Here is a 20,831-nt window from a genome sequence, read left to right on the forward strand (position 1 = left end):
ACATTTTATCATCAACAAAAGTTTATATGTCAGCACTTGAAAAAGCTATGCGCCTATTTACACCCATGCTTTTTTTCCTGACAGGTTAACTTTAAAGGTGATGTATAGTGGTAACAAATTAATCTCCTATACGCAGGATAAATGTCTGATCACAGGTGGTCTGACCGCTGAGATCCCCTGCGATCTCCTGTATGGGGCCCTCACCAAGCTCTGCTAGTGCGCGTTTCGTACCCAGCATGTCAGCTGGGACAAACACACCCACTGCATTCATCTCTATGGGAAAGGCGGAGACACAGGAAAGCTGTATCTCTGCCTCTCCCATAGAAATGAAGGGAGGGGGGCGGCACATTTGTACCAGCTGACATACTGGGTACAAAACAGCTCTAGCAGAGCTTGGTGAGGGCCCCATACAGGAGATCGCAGGGGGTCACAGCGGACTTGCAGATAGGGGAAAAATTTGTTACCACGGGACTTTTTCTTTAACCCCATATTGTCCTAGAGCAGAGCTGTAGATAATGTTTACTGTGCTAGGCCTAGATGTTTAAAGGGGTATTCCAGGCCAAAACTTTTTTTTATATATCAACTGGCTCCGGAAAGTTAAACAGATTTGTAAATTACTTTATTAAGTGGGTGGAGTGGATTCATCCTTGCCTTCCTGACATTTTATTGGCTGTAATTTGACGCAACATTTTTGCTCAAAAATTTAGTGCAATTTCAAAATAGACAACTTTGGCAAAAGTGACAAACGCAGTACTTCATTCTTGACCATGCAGTGGACGAGATTTATTAAAGGACATCTGCAGCGTTGTAACCCTTATCTTTTATCCACAGGGGGGATAAGTGTTTGATTGCAGGGGGTCTGACCGATGGACCCCCCATGATCTCCTGAACGGGGCTCCCGCATTAGCGCTAAGTGAGAGCGTTAATTCACGTAGCATCGACCTAGAGGTCGACGGTACGCCCCCTCCCCATACAGTTCTATGGCACGAACACAGCCTCCCCGCCTCTCCCATAGAGCTACATGGAGGAAGCGTGTCGGCTGGCACGCCTTCTGCATGGGAGAGCCGCGGAAGAGTGATGGCAGGAGATAGCGGGGGTTCCCAGCAGTCGGACCCCATGCCATCAAATACTTATCCCCTATCCTGTGGATAGGGGATAAGTTGATTTAGGCCACAGATTGCCTTTAACTGAGTCTTTAAAAAGGCAAAAAACATTGCGCAAAAATATATATAAGAAAGGCAAATTAATCCCACCTCTACCATACCACAGCAAGTTCTGAGGTGATTTTTCATTTGTGCAAAGTCTTGGGGGGGGGGGGGGGGTGGCGGCGATATATGGGCACAGGATGGGGGGGGCGGCGGTGACGATATGCAGGCAGATGATGGGGGGGGGGGGGGCGATGGGGCAACTGTGGTGGTTAGACTCAGGACCCCAGGACAGGCAGGGGGAGAGAAGCGGGTGGCAGCGGCGGTCTCTGGCACCGCAAAAGCCGATGCAGTTCATTGATTTAGAGGGCCCGCTTTAAATCATTGATCTGCAACTGCTTCTGCCCCACCGGGGGGGTTGAAATAGCCGATAACTTATACCGGAATATCAGTATAAATTATCGGCCATCGGCCTGAAAGGTGACAGATTATCGGTATCGGCCCTAAAAAAATTGATATCGGTCGATCCCTAGAACATATCACCCAGCACTTTACAGTATTATTTATTTCTGGATTCCCCGAAACTCTCACCAGTGACTGAAAATCTTGGGAATTTAATTTCCATTCTCCTGGATCCACTTGGTTCCGGCTTAGGAAGTCTGCTTCCTGATTTTCTACACCCCTCAGGTGTACGGCTGTAAGGGTACAAACATTTTTCCATGCCTATACGAAAATTTTTGAGGAGAGATCTCTTAGAGGGGAATCTCTCATCCCCCCCCCCCCCCTTGATGGCTGAGAAAGGCCACTGTGATTATATTATCCGAATATACCTTCACATGATTTTTTTTTACATTTTTTTAAAAGAGACGTTCTGAAGCTTTTAATGCCATTAAAACTGCCTTCAATTTCCGAAAGTTAGAGGAGTGACATCGGGTTTTCTGGGACCATGAACCTTGAAGATGAAGGTGCTCGACTTGAGCACCCCAACCCCAAAGACTCACATCTTTTGTCACCGTAACAGCAGGAGAGATAATCCAATAAATTCCCATAGAGATTCTTTTTCTTCAGCCACCATACTGAGGATTTTACCTGTATTAACTGGTATCTTATCTCTTCTCTAGGGACAGTTGAGATCTGTCCCACACTTTCAATATTAGGGATTGAAGGGGTTTCAAATGGCTTTGAGCCCAAGGTACTGCTGGTATACAGAATGCCATTGATCCCAGGACCTACATGGCTGTTCTTATGGGGCAAGAATTTCTCCATATCATATGTTGTTTTTAGCTGAAGGGAGAGAATCTCGTCTACTGGGAGAAAGTTATACAATTATATGTATGTAATGAAGGTCATACAGAACCGGATAATTAAACCTACGGACTTCAAAAGTGCCGAAAACTAAGTAGGTGCCATAAAATATAACTTTTAATAGACTTTTTTTAAATTCGCCACAAAATAATATTTAGGGCAAGTGTATATAAGGTGATCCAATCACCAAAAACCAAAAAGGGAGGGGACACACAGATGCAGCTCCCCTATCGCACAAACAGGTCCAGATTCCTGTACACCAAAATGACACAGATTAACCCCTTGCTGTAAACCCAATGCATTTCTGTTCATTTAGAACTTCATCAGGGGTAATTAGAGGGCAAAGGTATTATACCACATAAAATACAAGGTGTCAGACAGAAAAATTATTCCTTTGCCCTTTAATTACCCCTGATGAAGTTCTAAATGAACAAAAACGCATTGGGTTTACAGCAAGGGGTTAATCTGTGTCATTTTGGTGTACAGAAATCTGGACCTGTTTGTGCGATAGGGGAGCTGCATCTGTGTGTCACCTCCCCTTTGTTTTTGGTGATTGGATCACCTTATATATACTTACCCTAAATATTATTTTGTGGTGAATTTTAATAAAGTCTATTAAAAGTTATATTTTATGGCACCTACTTAGTTTTCGGCACTTTTGAAGTCCGTAGGTTTAATTATCCGGTTCTGTATGACCTTCATTACATACATATAATTGTATAACTTTCTCCCAGTAGACGAGATTCTCTCCCTTCAGCTAAACACAACAAAAGGTCTGATATGGAGAAATTCTTGCCCCAAATATTATTTTGTGGTGAATTTTAATCAAGTCTATTAAAAGTTATATTTTATGGCACCTACTTAGTTTTTGGCACTTCTGGGAGAAACAACTTCTTCCTTGCTGGAATTAACCCCTGGAATTAAAAGGGGTTGTGCGCTGCCCTGGCTTTTGGAGCTCCGCACGCAGCGTCCGGAAGTTCATTACTCCGAACGCTGTGTGCGGGCTTCCGTGTTCGCGGCCGCCAGGCGTGACGTCGCGACCGCCAGGGGTGACGTCACGCCCCCCCCCCCCCCATCAACGAAAGTCTATGGGAAGGGGGTGCGACCGCTGTCACGCCCCCTTCCCATGGACTTTGGTAGAGGGGGCGGGCGTGACGTCACGAGGGGGCCGCGAACACGGAAGCCCGCACACAGCGTTCGGAGTAATGGACTTCCGGACACTGTGTGCGGAGTTCCGAAAGCCAGGGCAGTGCACAATCCCTTTAAGGACTCAGGGTTTTTCCATTTTTTTGCATTTTCATTTTTTCCTCCTTACCTTTAAAAAAATCATAATTCTTTCAATTTTGCACCTAAAAATCCATATGGTGGCTTATTTTTTGCGCCACCAATTCTACTTTGTAATGACATCAGTCATTTTACCCAAAAATCTACAGCGAAACGGAAAAAAAAAATCGTGAGACAAAATTGAAGAAAAACGCAATTTTGTAACATTTGGGGGCTTCTGTTTCTACACAGTAAATTTTTTCGGTAAAAATGACACCTTATGTTTATTCTGTAGGTCCATACGATTAAAATGATACCCTACTTATATAGGTTTGATTTTGTCATCTCAAAAAAATCATACCTACATGCAGGAAATATATATGTTTAAAATGGTCATCTTCTGACCCCTATAACTTATTTTTCTGCATATGGGGCGGTATGAGGGCTCATTTTTTGCGACATTTTTTTAACAATATATTTTATAATTCAGACATTTCCGCACGCGGCGATACCACATTGTTTATTTTTATTTACATTTTTTTTTATATAGGAAAAGGGGAGTTCAAACTTTTATTAGGGAAGGGGTTAAATGATCTTTATTCACTTTTTTTTTTGCAATCTTATAGCTCCCATAGGGACATATAACACTGCACACACTGATCTTTTACATTGTTCAATGGTTTCTCATTGGAAACCATTGATCAATGATTCTGCCGCCTGCCTCATTCGACAACAGGGGGCAGGTAAGGGGACCCTCCTTGTGTCCTACAGCTGTTCATCGCGGCGGTCCCGAATAGCCACCTGAGCCTGCAAAAGCACAAGAAAAAAATGCCAAAAAATGACCATAATAGAGGAAAAAGCAGTGGCAGTTTTTCAGTGTTTTTGCAGGTAAAATAGAAAGGGAAACCTAGCCTTAGGGGTCTGTGGGAGCAGGAGTCTGGAGGAGGACATAGGGGTCTGAGGGGGGGGGGGGGGGGGCAGAGGGGTCGGGGGGGATTAGGGCTCAGCCACACTATGAACTTCCGGCCGCAGAATTTTGCTTGTTTTCAATGGGATGCTGCTCTGTACACACTACAGAAGACAGTATTATTTGTAGAGGGCATGATGTTTGGCAGTATAATATACAGGGTACACAGGGTGTGGCAGTATTATATTTAGGAAGCACAGTCTCTTGAAGGGTTATAGATGGACATTTATCAACCGGTTTAGTCAGGTTTTCTTTACTATAATTGTCGCAAAATTGTCGCAACTGCGACTACGTGTGTTTTCGTGCGACAATTTGCATGAAGAACAAGAAAAGCAAGAAAATTCAAACTTGCTTACGTAGTAAATTTTTCAAAATGGATTTGCTTTAGTCGGGTATTTATCAACTGCGACAGTCGCAACTGCGCAAAAAAAAGTCGCAACAAGGTTAAACATTTACTAAATTTACTCCAGCTCAAACATGGAGCAGAAAAAGCTACTACCAAAGGAAAAAAGGAAAAATTGCTTACGTGAAAGAAAATTATCAACAGACTGAAACCAGTTGATAAATAAGTCACACATAAGCAAAAGAAAAGTAAGGAAAAATTACTAAAAAAAGAAGAATATATAAGTAAACATTGATAAATGTCCCTCATAATGATTGTTGTCTTTGCCAGTCGATCCTCATCCTCTATATAGAGTGAGGAACCAATGATGTCCAGGCATCGAACTTTACAGAGGAAGATGGAGCTGGAAGAAGACCTGGCGTCTGGGCCAGATGAAGAAGATTTGAAAAGACAACAGTGAAGACGTCTCCTGTCAGTCATTTTATGTTTGTGTATTCTCCTGACTGTCCCATTAGATCTCTCCTCACTTCTAAGTTTTGCAGTAATTATGGATGAATCTGTGCCCCAATTTGAGGCTCCAGCTGTTACAAAACTACAACTCCTATAATGCCTGAAGCTCTCCAGACATAATTGGTGTTGTAGCTTTGCAACAGCTGGATAGAGTGACTTGAACTGAGGTGATTTTGGACCATGCAGCCCATTTTATTTTAACGGGGGCCAGACTCCTGTGACACCCACCAAAAAAAAAAAAAAAAAAAAAAAGGCGATAGTCTAATATGCCCAAGCCTATTTTGGTCTCAGTCTGTTCCTTACTTGATAGGCCCGCAATAAGTCTCAGTAAAAGGGAAGGGGGGACTGTTTGGTTTGGGGGCCCCATCATGCTGAAGTGCTCAGTCTTCCAGGCAGCCTTAATCTGGCCCTGAGAGCAGTGAGACTATAGAACTCTCTGCCCCATGATGTTGTGATGTCTGACTAAATAAACAAGTTCAAGGGGAGCCTGGATGTTTTTAGTGAAAGTAGTAACATTACAGGTTATGGATAGAAGATCTATTGGGATAGAACGATGATCCAGGGATTTATTCTGATTGCCATATTGGGAACAGGGCTGTGGAGTCGGTAGATAAATGTTCCGACTCCGGAGTTTTCTGTACTTCCAACTCCGACTCCCCGACTCCTCTGTATTAATATGCGAATGTAGTTTATACATTCCTTGAAGGAAAGAAAGGCAACATACATGTCATTACCACAGGTCTACTGGCTGGGAAGCCAACAGTCTACTGTATTGAACAGTTTGTGTGCTGATCTGCTGCTGAAGATAGGGCAGTGGGAGGATCCAGGAAGGGGCATTTATTATAAAACATGATTTCCCTACCGTGTTTCTTCGAAAATAGGACCGGGTCTTATATAAATTTTAGCCCCAAAAATCACACTAGGGCTAATTTTCAGGGTAGGGCTTATTTATCTATGGTATGCACATTGAACAACATGGTGGTTCCACGGTATTTACCCCCCCCCCCCCCCTTATCATCATGTGATATGCGCGAGCTGCACATATCACATGATTATAATGGGGGAGGGTGTAAATGCCCCCCAACGTCCCTAACCCCCCCCCCCCACCGGTTTATCAGCCCAGCACTGCACCCCACAATCCCCACATCGGGGTACTGATCATTTGTCACCCACGAGTGCAGCTTCTCTTCCCCCCTGCGCTGTATCTATTCCTGTGCCCGGGCTGCAAATATTAAAAAGCAATCTTTAACTTACCTTTGTCCTCCGTCCCCCCGTTGCTAAGGAACCGGCCTCATGGTCCCTCCGCTGTTCTTGCTGCTTCCTGGTGTTGTGACGTCTCAGAGCCTTCAGCCTATCACCGTCCGCAGCGATGTCCCGCCTCGGCCGATGATAGGCTGAGCCGACTGTCATGTAAGAAGCCGGCCGGCGAGCGAGAACAGCGGAGGACAGCGAGCCCGGTTCCTTAGCAACGGGGGAACGGAGGACGAAGGTAAGTTAAAGATTGCTTTTTAATATTTGCAATATTTGCATTGTCTAGGTCAGTGGTCTTCAACCTGCGGACCTCCAGATGTTGCAAACATTTGCTGTTTGCTTATATTGCAGCCCACCCCGATAATCCGTCTAGGGCCTATTTTCGGGGTAGGTACAATTTTCGGGGAAACACGGTAGTAGTATCCCATAGTCATGTTTAAAGGGGTACTCCACCCCTAGACATCTTATCCCCTATCCAAAGAATAGGGGGATAAGATGTCAGATCGCTGGGGTTCCGCTGCTGGGGAGCCCCGGGATCCCCGCTGCGGCACCCCGCTTTCATTACTACACAGAGCAAGTTCCCTCTGTGCGTAATGACGGGCGATACAGGGGATGGATCAGCGTAACATCATGGCTCCGCCCCTCATGACATCACGGCCCGCCCCCTTAATGCAAGTCTTTGGCAGGGGGCGTGACTACCGCCATGCCCCCTCCCATAGACTTGTATTGAGGGGCGGGCCGTGACGTCACGCAGGGCGGGGCCGTAACGTAACGATGCTCCGGCCCCTGTATTTGCTCTGTGCAGTAATGATGGCGGGGTGCAGCAGCGGCGATCCCGGGGGTCCCCAGCAGCGGGACCACGGCGATCTGAGATCTTATCTCAGCTTATCTCATGCTTCTTGACGGTCACTTAACGTGTTCGTTTTGCAGTTACGTGAGGCACTGCATGCATTGGTCTTTATTCTTACAGTAGGGAAGGCATTAATTATAACTTTTTGTGAATTGGGACATTTAAACTTGCTTTTTTTACTTTATTTATTTATTTTATTCCAATCTAAATTTAGTAGGAATCTGAGTCGGTGCATTGTTTGCCAACTCCGACTCCTCGACTCCGACTCCACAGCCCTGATTGGGAAGGAAGGAATTGTTTCCTCTGTCATGGGGACATTGCCATCAGCCTCATGGTTTTATTTTTTGCCTTCTTTTGCATCAACACAGTAGGGTTTTAGGTTGAACTGGATTGACTCTTCTTCTTTCAACCTTACAATGTTCCTGCTAAGCTCCACCCCATTCAGGGCTTGTTTAATGCCAAACAAAAGTAGCCTAACAGACCCCACACTGACTTGAATTGGGTGTCAATTTTAGGAGAGGAGAGTTTAGCTGAGAAATATCCAACACATGCAGCATTTTTTTTCGTCTTTTTGTGGCAGAGTTCCCTTTAGTCCAGCTCTGCGGTGATGTGAACAGGCCCTTACCTAGGACTCATCTATATAGTTTTTGAAAGATGTAGAGACAAGCTCAAGCAATTTCTAGTAACAATGAGAATAGTGAATGCAGCTCCAAAGTATAGTAAAGGTCGCGGTGAAGTACAGGTTCAAGATCAGTAAAGTACTCACTAAATTCCTGAACTTTTATACTATATATCATGTGCATATATGACCAGTATAATAGTGCTAAAACCTGGGAATACATTGTAAATGAGCTCAGATACACAATACAAGCCACACACAATATTTTCTCTATTTCTTAGTATCTAACCTAGTACAGGGATTTGGAATTCCTATTGCCCGACGCACGGGACATGCAGTTCTGGGCGCCGGGCTGGAGAATTTTTCAGGTCCTTAGCACTGCTTCGGGCATACAGGGCCCGAAAGCCCCCCGACAAGCACACAGGGGAGTATGGAACGGGTTCCTGACTCGTGCCCGCTCCATACTCTGCAGCCCCAGGCTTATTTCAGTAGCCTGGGGCCGTGCTAATAAGCTGACAGCGGTGTTTAAAGGGACATGTGAATGCTCCCTGGTGGGCTAGATCACGCTAAACCCCACCCCCTGCAGCACGATGGCGGGGGGCCATCCACTATAGAGGTAGCCGGAGGGCTTACCTCTGTTCCCTGATGTCTGTGGATCTGTCATTGATAGAGCCTAGTCCAGTCAGGCTCTATCAATGGATCGCAGAGCACACTGATCAATGGAGTGCAATAGAACTCTATTGATCTGTATGAGGAATCTAAAGATTCCTCTTATAGGTCCCCTAAGGGACTAATAAAGTGTAAAAAGAAAAAAAAATTATATAAGTTTTAAAGACCCCTTCAATATTAAAAGTTCAAATCTCCCCCTTTTCCTATTTAAAAACATGTAAACATAATAAAGATAAAACATATTTGGTATCGCTGCGTGCGTAATTGTACGAACTATGAAAATATAACATTATGTATGCCGTACGGTAAATGACAAATGTAAAAAAAAATACCAAACCACAGAGTTGCAATTTTTATAATATCCCAGAAAAAAAAAGTTAAAAAAGCGATAAATTCAGATCAATACCAAAATGGTACCGGTAAAAAAAAATAATAATAATAATTATGGCGCAAAAAAAAAAAATTACCCTTCATACAGCCTGGTACGCAGAAAAAAAAAAAAAAAGAAGAAGCTACAGGGGTTAGAAAATGGCAATTAAAAAAACTTCTAAAAAGTTCTGAATTTTTTTTAAATTAGTAAAACATGACGGAAACTGTACAAATCTGGTATTGCTGTAATCAGGCAAAAATTGTCCAGGACAAGTGGATCGTCATGAGGGACAAGTAGATTTAGTGCTGTGGACAAGTAGTTTTTTTTTAATAAAGTTTCCAGACCCCTGCTAGTATCTAACCTAGTATCTAATCTTACCTTCTGACAGGCACATTCAGTAAATCTGATCCTGACCTGTCATAGCCAGAACAAAGATCAAGCCCTGGAGAATGGTGCACGGTGTGTGGAGACATTGTGGCTCTGTAGCGGCAGCGGCCCTGGGAAGTATCTACCTGCACATACCTCTGCCTGCTGTGTCATACACCGTAAACACACATTAACGTAGAAAACCAACAAGTCAGTGATGAGACACCGCATACACCATTATACTGAGATAACAGAGCAGTCCAGTCATACCAGCTCCACCTGCTTACACCAGTACACATCACCAGGAAAAGCAGCTAATAGGCATAGTCATGTCTCCCAACCTTGGTGCTTCTAGCTGCTGAAAAACTACAACTCCCAGCATACCCAGAGTTGTAGATAAAGGGGTACTCAGGTGGAATTTTTTTTTTTTTTTTTTTTTTTTTAATGATCTGGTGCCAGAAAGTTAAACAGATTTGTAAATTACTTCTATTAAAAAAATCTTAATCCTTCCAGTACTTTTTAGCAGCTGTTTGCTACAAAGGAAAATCTTAATTTTTTTATTTATTTTTTGTCTAGTCCACAGTGCTCTCTGCTGACACCTGATGCCCGTATCACGAACTGTCCATAGCAGGAGAAAATCCCCATGGCAAACCTATACTGCTCTGGACAGTTCCTGACATTGACAGAGGTGTCAGCAGAGAGCACTGTGGACAACACAAAAAAGCTATTCAAAAAGTAAAGAATTTCCTCAGTAGCATACAGCTGCTAAAGAGTACTAAAAGGATTAAGATTTCTGATAGAAGTAATTTACAAATCTAACAAGTAAGAGGCGAAAATGATAGCCGGCACTCACCAGTCTTCATAAATATCATCTTTTATTATACTCACATAAAAAACGGGTAGGGGACAGACGCAGGGGGGTTACATGGGCTACAAAGCTCCATTTCGTGCAGCAGGTGCACTTCGTCCGGCCATGGTATCGTGCCCCCTGCGTCTGTCCCCTACCTGTTTTTTATGTGAGTATAATAAAAGATATTTATGAAGACTGGTGAGTGCCGGCTATCATTTTCGCCTCTTACTTGTTGGATATACATGAACGTCTATTACTAGCCAGAGCACCACTGTCACTTTTTTTTATCAGTGCAAGCGTTGCCCAGAGAGACTGCACTTAATCCCCGTACAACACAGTGCCGTATGCACACCTACTATTTAATTTACTAATCTGTTAAACTTTCTGGCACCAGTTCATTTAAAAAAGAAAAAACGTTTTCCACCGGAGTACCCCTTTAAGGCACATCTGGATGCACCCTGGCTGGGAAACACTGTTTTAGAAACCGTGTGTTTCCAGCTGTTGCAAAACTACAACTCCCAGGATGCCCGAAGTTGTAGTTGAGCAACATTTGGAGGCACCCTGGTTGGGAAACACCGCTCTAAGGCTACATTCACACCACGTTTTTGCAATACAGTTCCGTATACGTTTTCAATTTGAAAACCGTACCAAACCGTATTGAAAACATTATGCCAAACGATGCATCCGGCTGTGTACTTTTTGAGTCTTGTACGGTTTTGTCCGTTTGTCTTTCCTGTATCCAAAACTGTAGTTTTGTACGTTTTTTCGTACGGTTTTTCGAACCATATATGGTTCCTTTTACATGTTCGTCAATGCGAACCGTATGTGCGTACGCTGCCATCCAGTTTGCACAATACGGTTTTTGAATTTGCACATGCGCAGTGCACACCGAAAAAAATAGTTAAAAATACTATATATATCTTTTTTTTTTTTTTTTTTCCCTCAAACCTTATACAGGTTACAATTTGTACACACGCTTTGATACAGTTTAGTCCGGTTTGGAGGAATCCGTTTTATCAAAAACCTGATACGGGAACTGTATTGCAAAAACGTGCCGTGAATACAGCTTAAGGGTGCGTTCACACGCTCTTAATTTTTGCAGGTTTTCCGCTGCATATATGAAAGTGGGCGGGCTCTTCTCGGCTGTCCATAGCAGATTGTCTGCGGCGGAATTTACGCTGCGGAAAATCCGCCGCAGTCCCTACTGACTTCAATTGGGGCTTGCGGCGGATTTTCCTGCAGCGTAAATTCCTCCGTGAAAAATCTGCTGCGGATAGCCGAGTAGAGCCCCCACCCTTCCAAATACGCAACGCAAAACCCACAAAAACAAAGAGCGTGTGAACGCACCCTTAGCGTTTCCCAAACTGTGCGTCTCCGGCTGTTGCAAAACTACAACTCCCAGCTGTCCGGCCATGCTGGGGGTTGTAGTTTTGCAACAGCTGGAGACACACTGCTTGGAAAACACATCTCTAAGTAAAGGAAATACAATGTGATACAGCATGTAAACAGTAAGCAGCTGCTCAGGCATGCCAACATATGTTACCAGGCATGCCAGCATATAGTCAGATAAGAGGGGTCCTGAGAGGAGGGAGGGTGCAGGGGGTCATTGGATGCCATACACTGCACACATGCAGGACAGGGACAGTAAGTGAAGGACACATCAGCTCAGGCTGGGATAATAGGACAGCATGGGGAGCTGCAGCACAATGCGCTGTTCTAGATCTATGGAGCCTCTAAGACTGCAGATCTGTCACCTGCACAATACCTCCCCCCACCTTATACACTGACTAAGGAATTACAGGGGGTGTCTGTCAAGGTCATGCACATTACAGGGGCAGGAGTGAGGAGAGTGCTGCACCTGCCTGCTCCTGGCGTCCCCGGGAGAGTCCGGCCACTTACACGTGTGTATTGCTGATCTCAGCTTCCTGCTGATCCGCTCTCCTGCAGAGGCCGGCGGGCACGGAGGTGCTGGGGGGGGGGAGAGAGGTCATTTAAATCACTTCTCCCGCTGGATCTCTGGCGCCTCCTGCTGGACGCGCAGAAGAAGGCAGCCTGCGCACGCGATAATGCTGAGGGGGATGCAGTCCCATCACTGATCAGAGAAGAAAGTGTTATGGAGGAAAGTATCTTATAAAGAAAACAGTCTATGTGATTTATTTATGTCCCAGACTGGTGCAGTCCTAAAGATCTTCTTCAGATCATTTCAATCCATATGAGTGTGTTCAGACAGGACTGAAATGCTGCAGATTTTTTTTTTGCTTATTTTCTGCTGGTTTGTTGTGGATTTCTTGCACATGTAGCCTGTTTCCACTTGTTTTTTTCCCGCTATTTTCCTTTAAAAAAAAAAAGTCACAAACTACTGGCATGTCATTTTGCACTCCCAAGATTCAACTTTCGTGGCCTTTTTATTTTTTTATTTTAACCCCTTAAGGACACAGCCCATTTTCACCTCTAGGACGCAGCCCTTTTTTGCACATCTGACCACTGTCACTTTAAACATTAATAACTCTGGAATGCTTTTACTTATCAATCTGATTCCGAGATTGTTTTTTCGTGACATATTCTACTTTAACATAGTGGTAAATTTTTGTGGTAACTTGCATCCTTTCTTGGTGAAAAATCCCAAAATTTGATGAAAAAATTGAAAATTTTGCATTTTTCTAACTTTGAAGCTCTCTGCTTGTAAGGAAAATGGATATTCCAAATATTATTTTTTTGGGATTCACATATACAATATGTCTACTTTATATTTTCATCATAAAATTGACGTGTTTGTACTTTTGGAAGACACCAGAGGGGTTCAAAGTTCAGCAGCAATTTTACAATTTTTCACAACATTTTCAAACTCGCTATTTTTCAGGGACCAGTTCAGGTTTGAAGTGGATTTGAAGGGTCTTCATATTAGAAATACCCCATAAATGACCCCATTAAAAACTGCACCCCCCAAAGTATTCAAAATGACATTCAGTAAGTGTTTTAACCCTTTAGGTATTTCACAGGAAAAGCAGCAAAGTGAAGGAGAAAATTCAAAATCTTCATTTTTTACACTTGCATGTTCTTGTAGACCCAATTTTTGAATTTTTACAAGGGGTAAAAGGATAAAATTTATACTTGAATTTGTAGCCCAATTTCTCTCGAGTAAGGACATACCTCATATGTCTATGTAAATTGTTCGGCGGGCGCAGTAGAGGGCTCAGAAGCGAAGGAGCGACAAGGGGATTTTGGAGAGTACGTTTTTCTGAAATGTTTTTTTGGGGGCATGTTGCATTTAGGAAGCCCCTATGGTGCCAAAACAGCAAATAAAAAAAACATGGCATACCATTTTGGAAACTAGACCCCTTGAGGAACGTAAAAAGGAATTAAGTGAGCCTTAATACCCCACAGGTGTTTCATGACTTTTGCATATGTAAAAAAAATAAAAATAATTTTTCACTAAAATGTGTGTTTCCCCCCAAAATTTCACATTTTTGCAAGGGTTAATAGCAGAAAATACCCCCCAAAATTTGTAACCCCATCTCTTCTGAGTATGGAGGTACCCCATAAGTTGACCTGAAGTGCATTACGGGTGAACTACAATGCTCAGAAGAGAAGGAGTCATATTTGGCTTTTTGAGAGCAAATTTTGCTCGGGGGGCATGTCGCATTTAGGAAGCCCCTATGGTGCCAGGACAGCAAAAAAAACCGACATGGCATACCATTTTGGAAACTAGACTCCTTGAGGAACGTAACAAGGGATAAAGTGAACCTTAATACCCCACAGGTGTTTCACGACTTTTGCATATGTAAAAAAAATTATTTTTTTTTTTACCAAAAATGCTTGGTTTAGCAAAAATTTTACATTTTTAAAAAAGGTAATAGCAGAAAATACCCCCCAACATTTGAAGCCCAATTTCACCCGATTCAGAAGACACCCAATATGGGGATGAAAAGTGCTCTGCTGGCGCACTACAGGTCTCAGAAGAGAAGGAGTCACATTTGGCTTTTAGGAAGCAAATTTTGCTCTGGGGGCATGCCGCATTTAGGAAGCCCCTATGGTGCCAGGACAGAAAAAAAAAACAACATGGCATACCATTTTGGAAACTAGACCCCTTGGGGAACGTAACAAGGGGTAAAGTGAACCTTAATACCCCACAGGTGTTTCACGACTTTTGCATATGTAAAAAAAAAAAATATTTTTTTTACACTAAAATGCTTGTTTTCCCCCAAATTTTACATTTTTACAAGGGATAATAGCAGAAAATACCCCCCAAAATTTGTAACCCCATCTCTTCTGAGTATGGAAATACCCAATAAGTGGACGTGAAGTGCACTGGGGGCGAACTACAATGCTCAGAAGAGAAGGAGCATCATTGAGCTTTTGGAGAGAGAATTTGGCGATGTGCATTTCCAAAGCCCCCCGTGGTGCCAGAACAGTGGACCCCCCACATGTGACCCAATTTTTAAAACTACACCCCTCACGGAAGGTAATAAGGGGTGCAGGGAGAATTTACACCCCACTGGCATTTGACGGATCTTTGGAACAGTGGGCTGTGCAAATTAAAAATTTTATTTTTAACTTTCACAGACCCCTGTTTCAAAGATCTGTCAGACACCTGTGGGGCGTAAATGCTCACTGCACCCCTTATTACATTCCGTAAGGGGTGTAGTTTCCAAAATGGGGTCACATGTGGGTATTTATTGTTTTGCACTTATGTCAGAACCGCTGTAAAATCAGCCACCCCTGTGCAAATCACCAATTTAGACCTCAAATTTACATGGTGCACTCTCCCTTCTGAGCCTTGTTGTGCGTCCCCAGAACACTTTGCGTCCACATATGGGGTATCTCCGTCCTCAGGAGAAATTGCGTTACAAATTTTGGAGGCTTTTTTTCTTTTACCGCTTGTGAAATTTTAAAGTATGGGGCAACACCAGTATGTTAGTGTACAAAAATGTTTTTTTTTTACACTAACATGCTGGTGTAGACCCCAACTTTACCTTTTCATAAGGGGTAAAAGGAGAAAAAGCCCCCCAAAATTTGTTAGGCAATTTCTCCCGAGTACGGCGATACCCCATATGTGACCCTAAACTGTTGCCTTGAAATACGACAGGGCTCCAAAGTGAGAGCGCCATGCGCATTTGAGGCCTAAATTAGGGATTTGCATAGGGGTGGACATAGGGGTATTTTACACCAGTGATTCTCAAACAGGGTGCCTCCAGCTGTTGCTAAACTCCCAGCATGCTTGGACAGTCAATGGCTGTCCGGAAATGCTGTGAGTTTTTGTTTTGCAACAGCTGGAGGCTCCGTTTTGGAAACACTGCTGTAGGATACGTTTTTCATTTTTATTGGGGGGGAAGGGGTGGTGGTGGGGGGGGGGGGGCAGTGTACGTGTGTATATGTAGTGTTTTACTCTTTATTTTATGTTAGTGTAGTGTTTTTAGGTTACATTCACACTGACGGCGGATTACACTGAGTCTCCCGCTAGGAGTTTGAGCTGCGGCTGCTGCAGCTCAAACCTGAAGCAGGGAATTCACTGTAATCCGCCGCCAGTGTGAATGTAACCTGTACATTCACATGGGGGGGGGGGGGGGGGGCAAAACTACAACTCCCAGCATGCACTGACAGAACGTGCATGCTGGAAGTTGTAGTTTTGCAACAGCTGGAGGCACACTGGTTGAAAAATACTGAGTTAGGTAATAGAACCTATTACCGAACTCGGTATTTCCCAACCAGTGTGCCTCCAGCTGTTGCAGAACTACAACTCTCAGCATGTACTGATTGCCAAAGGGAATGCTGGGAGATGTAGTTATGCAACAGCTGGAGGCACGTAAGTACAACTCCCAGCATGCCGAGACAGCCATTTGCTGTTCCTGAATGCTGGGAGTTGTAGTTTTGCAAGATTTAGAGGGGTTCAGGCTGGAGATCACTGACAGTGGTCTCTAAACTGTGGCCCTCCAGATGTTGCAAAACTACAAATCTCAGCATGCTAAGACAGCAAACTGCTGTCTGAGCATGCTGGGAGTTGTAGTTTTGTAATATCTGGAGGGCTACAGTTTAGAGACCACTGTCAGTGATCTCTAGCCTGAACCCCTCTAAATCTTGCAAAACTACAACTCCCAGCATGCCAACACAGCAAACAGCTGTCAAGGCATGGTGGGAGTTGCAGTTTTGCAACATCTGGAGGGCGACAGTTTAGAGACCACTCTCTAAACTGTTGCCCTGCAGATGTTGCTAGGCAACAGACTCCTGGACACGCGGCGTCATACTCACCTCCACCGCCGCCGTGATCACAGCCGCCGCCGTCATCTGGAGCTCCGCCGCCGGGTAAGTGACCACCGCTGCCGCCGCCGCCGATACTACACGGTTCCCCCCGCTGTGCCCGGACACCGATGGGCGGGCATAGCGCGGGGAACCGAACTTTAACCCCACGCCCCCAGTCTGCTATTGGTCGGCCGCTCCGCCGATCAATAGCAGGGATAGGAGGGGTGGCAACCCTGCCACCTCACTCCTATTTCTTCAAGGGGGATTGAGGGTGTCTTGGACACCCCCGATCCCCCTTATTTTATCGCGGCGCCGCCGTTGATGGGCAGGGGGAGAGCGCTCCCCCTGCAAACACCATAGATGCCGTGATCAGACTGATCACGGCATCTATGGGGTTAATGCTGCCGGGACCGGCGCGATCGCGGCCCCGGCAGCTGCGGTGGGACTCCGGCTGTGATTGACAGCTGAGTCCCACCCGCGATCTCCTGCGCTGCCCGCGGCAGAGCAGGAGATCGCTTGGACGTATGCATACGTCCATTTGCGCGAACGTGTAATTCCCCTGGACGTATGCATACATCCAATAGCGGGAAGGGGTTAAATAGTGGGTTTAAGTCTTTTTATTTATTTTTTTTAATTTTTTTAGTCTTTTTTGGCTAAGTTTCCACTTGGCTTTTGTTTTTGACTGTTTTTGGAAAACTGTCAATGCAGTTTTTGAGCCAAAGCGAAAAGTGTATTCAAAAGGAATAGGACATATAAAGGAAGGACTTAGGCTAGGTTCAGACTACGGAATCTCCGGGCAGAAAATTTCTGGAGATTCCGAGTGTGGCCAGCGCTGACTGAATCAGTCGGTGCTAGGACCGTGCGGACACTGCAGTCTCCAATAGACTGCAATGTGTTCCGCGTGGATTTACGCCTGAAGAAAGAGCAACCCCTTTCTTCAGGCGGAAATTTCCAAGCGGATCTTCCGTTCACAAATTCTGCTTCACAAATTCCGAAGTGTGAAAACCATTCACTACACTATACATTTTAGCAAGCGGAATTTCCGCCTGCAATTTCAAAGCAGAATTGCAGGTGGAAATTCCGTAGTCTGAACCTAGCCTTACACTTCTCCTCCACTTCTGACTTTAGCTCAAAAACTGCAGTGGAAACTTAGCGTTAGCGTTTTTTAGGAGTTTTTATTTTCCCTGCATTTTTTTCATGACAAGTCATGTGATTTGAGCATCATGTGACTTAAATATTTATATTGTTCTATACATGTTCTGGAAAAAGCCAAAAGGAAACTTTGGATAATTGTGGATTTGATGTGGATTTCTTGCAAGTTTGTTGGGATTACTTACAGGTTTGTTCTGAATTTCTAGCAGATTTTGACTTTACTATAAATTAATTGGCAAAATCTGCAACAAATCTGCAACATTTCAATTTCTTCTGCACGTATGCAAATAGTTACCTGGTGAAGGAACACCAAGATGGTAAAAGTATCAAAAAGAGATTATTTATGTGGTCATCCCCAGCCCTATTGTACTTCTAGTACACGCCTATACTGCGACTTTTAGTAGAGCTACAAGATTGATTTTAAACTTTTAAGGCTAGGTTTCCACTTGTTTGGGTTTTTTTTACACTTAAAAAAATGCCAGAAAAAAATGCCTGTTTTTTTTTCCTACATTTTGGCAGTTTTTCTGGCGTTTTTGCCTTTGAGTGGAAATAGCATTTTTTGCCCCTTTGGCGTTTTTTTCTAAATTTGTTGGGTACCAAAAAAAAGATGTAGTAGGGATGGAAAAAAATGTATTTAACGAAATTATTATTTTTTATAGCAACATTTTTATAAATTTTTAATAAAGTGTGTGTGTTTTTCACTTTTTTTCCCTCATTTTTTTTTATAGATAGTACTACTACTCCCAGCATGGAACAGACTGTTCTATAATGGGAGTAGTAGTACCTGTACTAATAGAAAGATCGACACGGGTGTCACTCCTGACACCTGATGCGATTGTCCTATCTATTGCAGAGATGTAGAGCGGCTCTATACAGCGCTTGCATCTCTGCTCTGTACTTCGGCCGGCCAGTAGTGGGAATAGATAGTCACCTCACTCATTCATATTTTCTGCCCAGAGCGGGGATTAGCAGGATGGTTGCAGCCAATCACCACTCTCAGAGGGAAATATGAATCAGTGTTGTTCTATTCATATCACTGGACCAGAGTATAGTGCAGAGATGCAGAGCGCAGGAGAAAGCCGCTCCGCATCTCTGCAATAGAAAGGACGATGGCAGCGGGTGTCAGGAGTGACACCCATTGTATTCTGTCCTTAACTGCAGGTACTACTACTCCCAACATGGAGCACACTCTGCTCCATGCTGGGAACTGTAGTACCTGCATTAAAAGACAGTTTGCAGCGATTGTCACTTTTGACACCCAATGCGATCATATAATGTATAGATGCGGGCGGCTGTTCTTCTATGGTCCCCTGCACTGACGTATATATACATCAATTCATATTTCCCACAGAGAGTTGTGATTGGCTGGAATCATCTGGCCAATCACAGCTCTCTGCGGGAAATATGAACAGGTGAACAGTGGGGCAAAAAAGTATTTAGTCAGCCACCAATTGTTTAGAGGGGTATTCCAGGGAAAAAACTTTTTTTAAATCTCACCTGTCTCGGGAAACGCCAAGTTTAGAAGAGGTTTGCTTTGGGGATTTGCTTCTAAACTGGGCGTTTTCCGAGACAGGTGTCATCAGAGAGGATTTAGACAGAAAAAACAACCTTAACTTCAGAAGCTCATAAGTACTGAAAGGATTAAGATTTTTTAATAGAAGTAATTTACAAATCTGTTTAACTTTCTGGAGCCAGTTGATATATATATAAAAAAGTTTTTTCCTGGAATACCCCTTTAACCCCTTAAGGACTCAGGGTTTTTCCGTTTTTGCACTTTCGTTTTTTCCTCCTTACCTTTTAAAAATCATAACCCTTTCAATTTTCCACCTAAAAATCCATATTATGGCTTATTTTTTTGCGTCACCAATTCTACTTTGCAGTGACATTAGTCATTTTACCCAAAAATGCACGGCGAAACGGAAAAAAAAATCATTGTGCGACAAAATCGAAAAAAAAACGCCATTTTGTAACTTTTGGGGGCTTCCGTTTCTACCCAGTGCATATTTCGGTAAAAATTACACCTTATCATTATTCTGTAGGTCCATAGGGTTAAAATGATACCCTACTTATATAGTTTGATTTTGTCGCACTTCTGGAAAAAATCATAAGTACATGCAGGAAAATTTATACGTTTAAAAATGTCATCTTCTGACCCCTATAACTTTTTTATTTTTCCACGTACGGGGCGGTTTGAGGACTAATTTTTTGATCTGTGATCTGAAGTTTTTATCGGTATGATATTTGTTTTGATCGGACTTTTTGATCACTTTTTATTCATTTTTTAATGGTATAAAAAGTGACCAAAATACGCTTTTTTGGACTTTGGAATTTTTTTGCGCGTACGCCATTGACCGTACGGCTTAATTAATTATATATTTTTATAGTTCGGACATTTACGCACGCGGCGATACCACATATGTTTATTTTTTATTTTTTTTACACTGTTTTATTTTTTTTATGGGAAAAGGGGGGTGATTCAAACTTTTATTAGGGAAGGGGTTAAATGACCTTTATTAACACATTTTTTTTACATTTTTTTTGCAGTGTTATAGGTCCCATAGGGACCTATAACACTGCACACACTGATCTCCTATGCTGATCACTGGCGTGTATTAACACGCCTGTGATCAGCATTATCGGCGCTTGACTGCTCCTGCCTGGATCTCAGACACGGAGCAGTCATTCACCGATCGGACACCGGGGAGGTAGGTAAGGGCTCTCCCGGTGTCCGATCAGCTGTTCGGGACACCGCGATTTCACCGCGGCGGTCCCGAACAGCCCGACTGAGCAGCCGGGTCACTTTCAGTTTCACTTTAGAAGCGGCGGTCAAAGCTGACCGCCGCTTCTAAAGTGAAACTTTCAGTGAAACTTTCAGTCGGCTTCTAAAGGGTTAATACCGCACATCGCCGCGATCGGCCATGTGTGGCATTAGCC

The 20,831-nt window shown here is 43.7% G+C and overlaps 1 protein-coding gene across 1 annotated transcript in view; it reads right to left on the reverse strand.

Moving 5' to 3' along the window:
- The window catches only part of MTUS1 (microtubule associated scaffold protein 1), a 259,211-nt gene extending 246,698 nt beyond the window's left edge, over positions 1 to 12,513 (reverse strand). The window contains exon 1 of the mRNA XM_056559054.1: positions 12,408 to 12,513. The gene's annotated coding sequence lies outside the window, so the exon portion shown is untranslated. The remainder of the gene's footprint in view (positions 1 to 12,407) is intronic.
- Between the last annotated feature and the right edge of the window lie 8,318 nt (positions 12,514 to 20,831).

This window comes from Hyla sarda, chromosome 1 (assembly GCF_029499605.1).
Source record: "Hyla sarda isolate aHylSar1 chromosome 1, aHylSar1.hap1, whole genome shotgun sequence".
NCBI classification, from domain to species: domain Eukaryota; kingdom Metazoa; phylum Chordata; class Amphibia; order Anura; family Hylidae; genus Hyla; species Hyla sarda.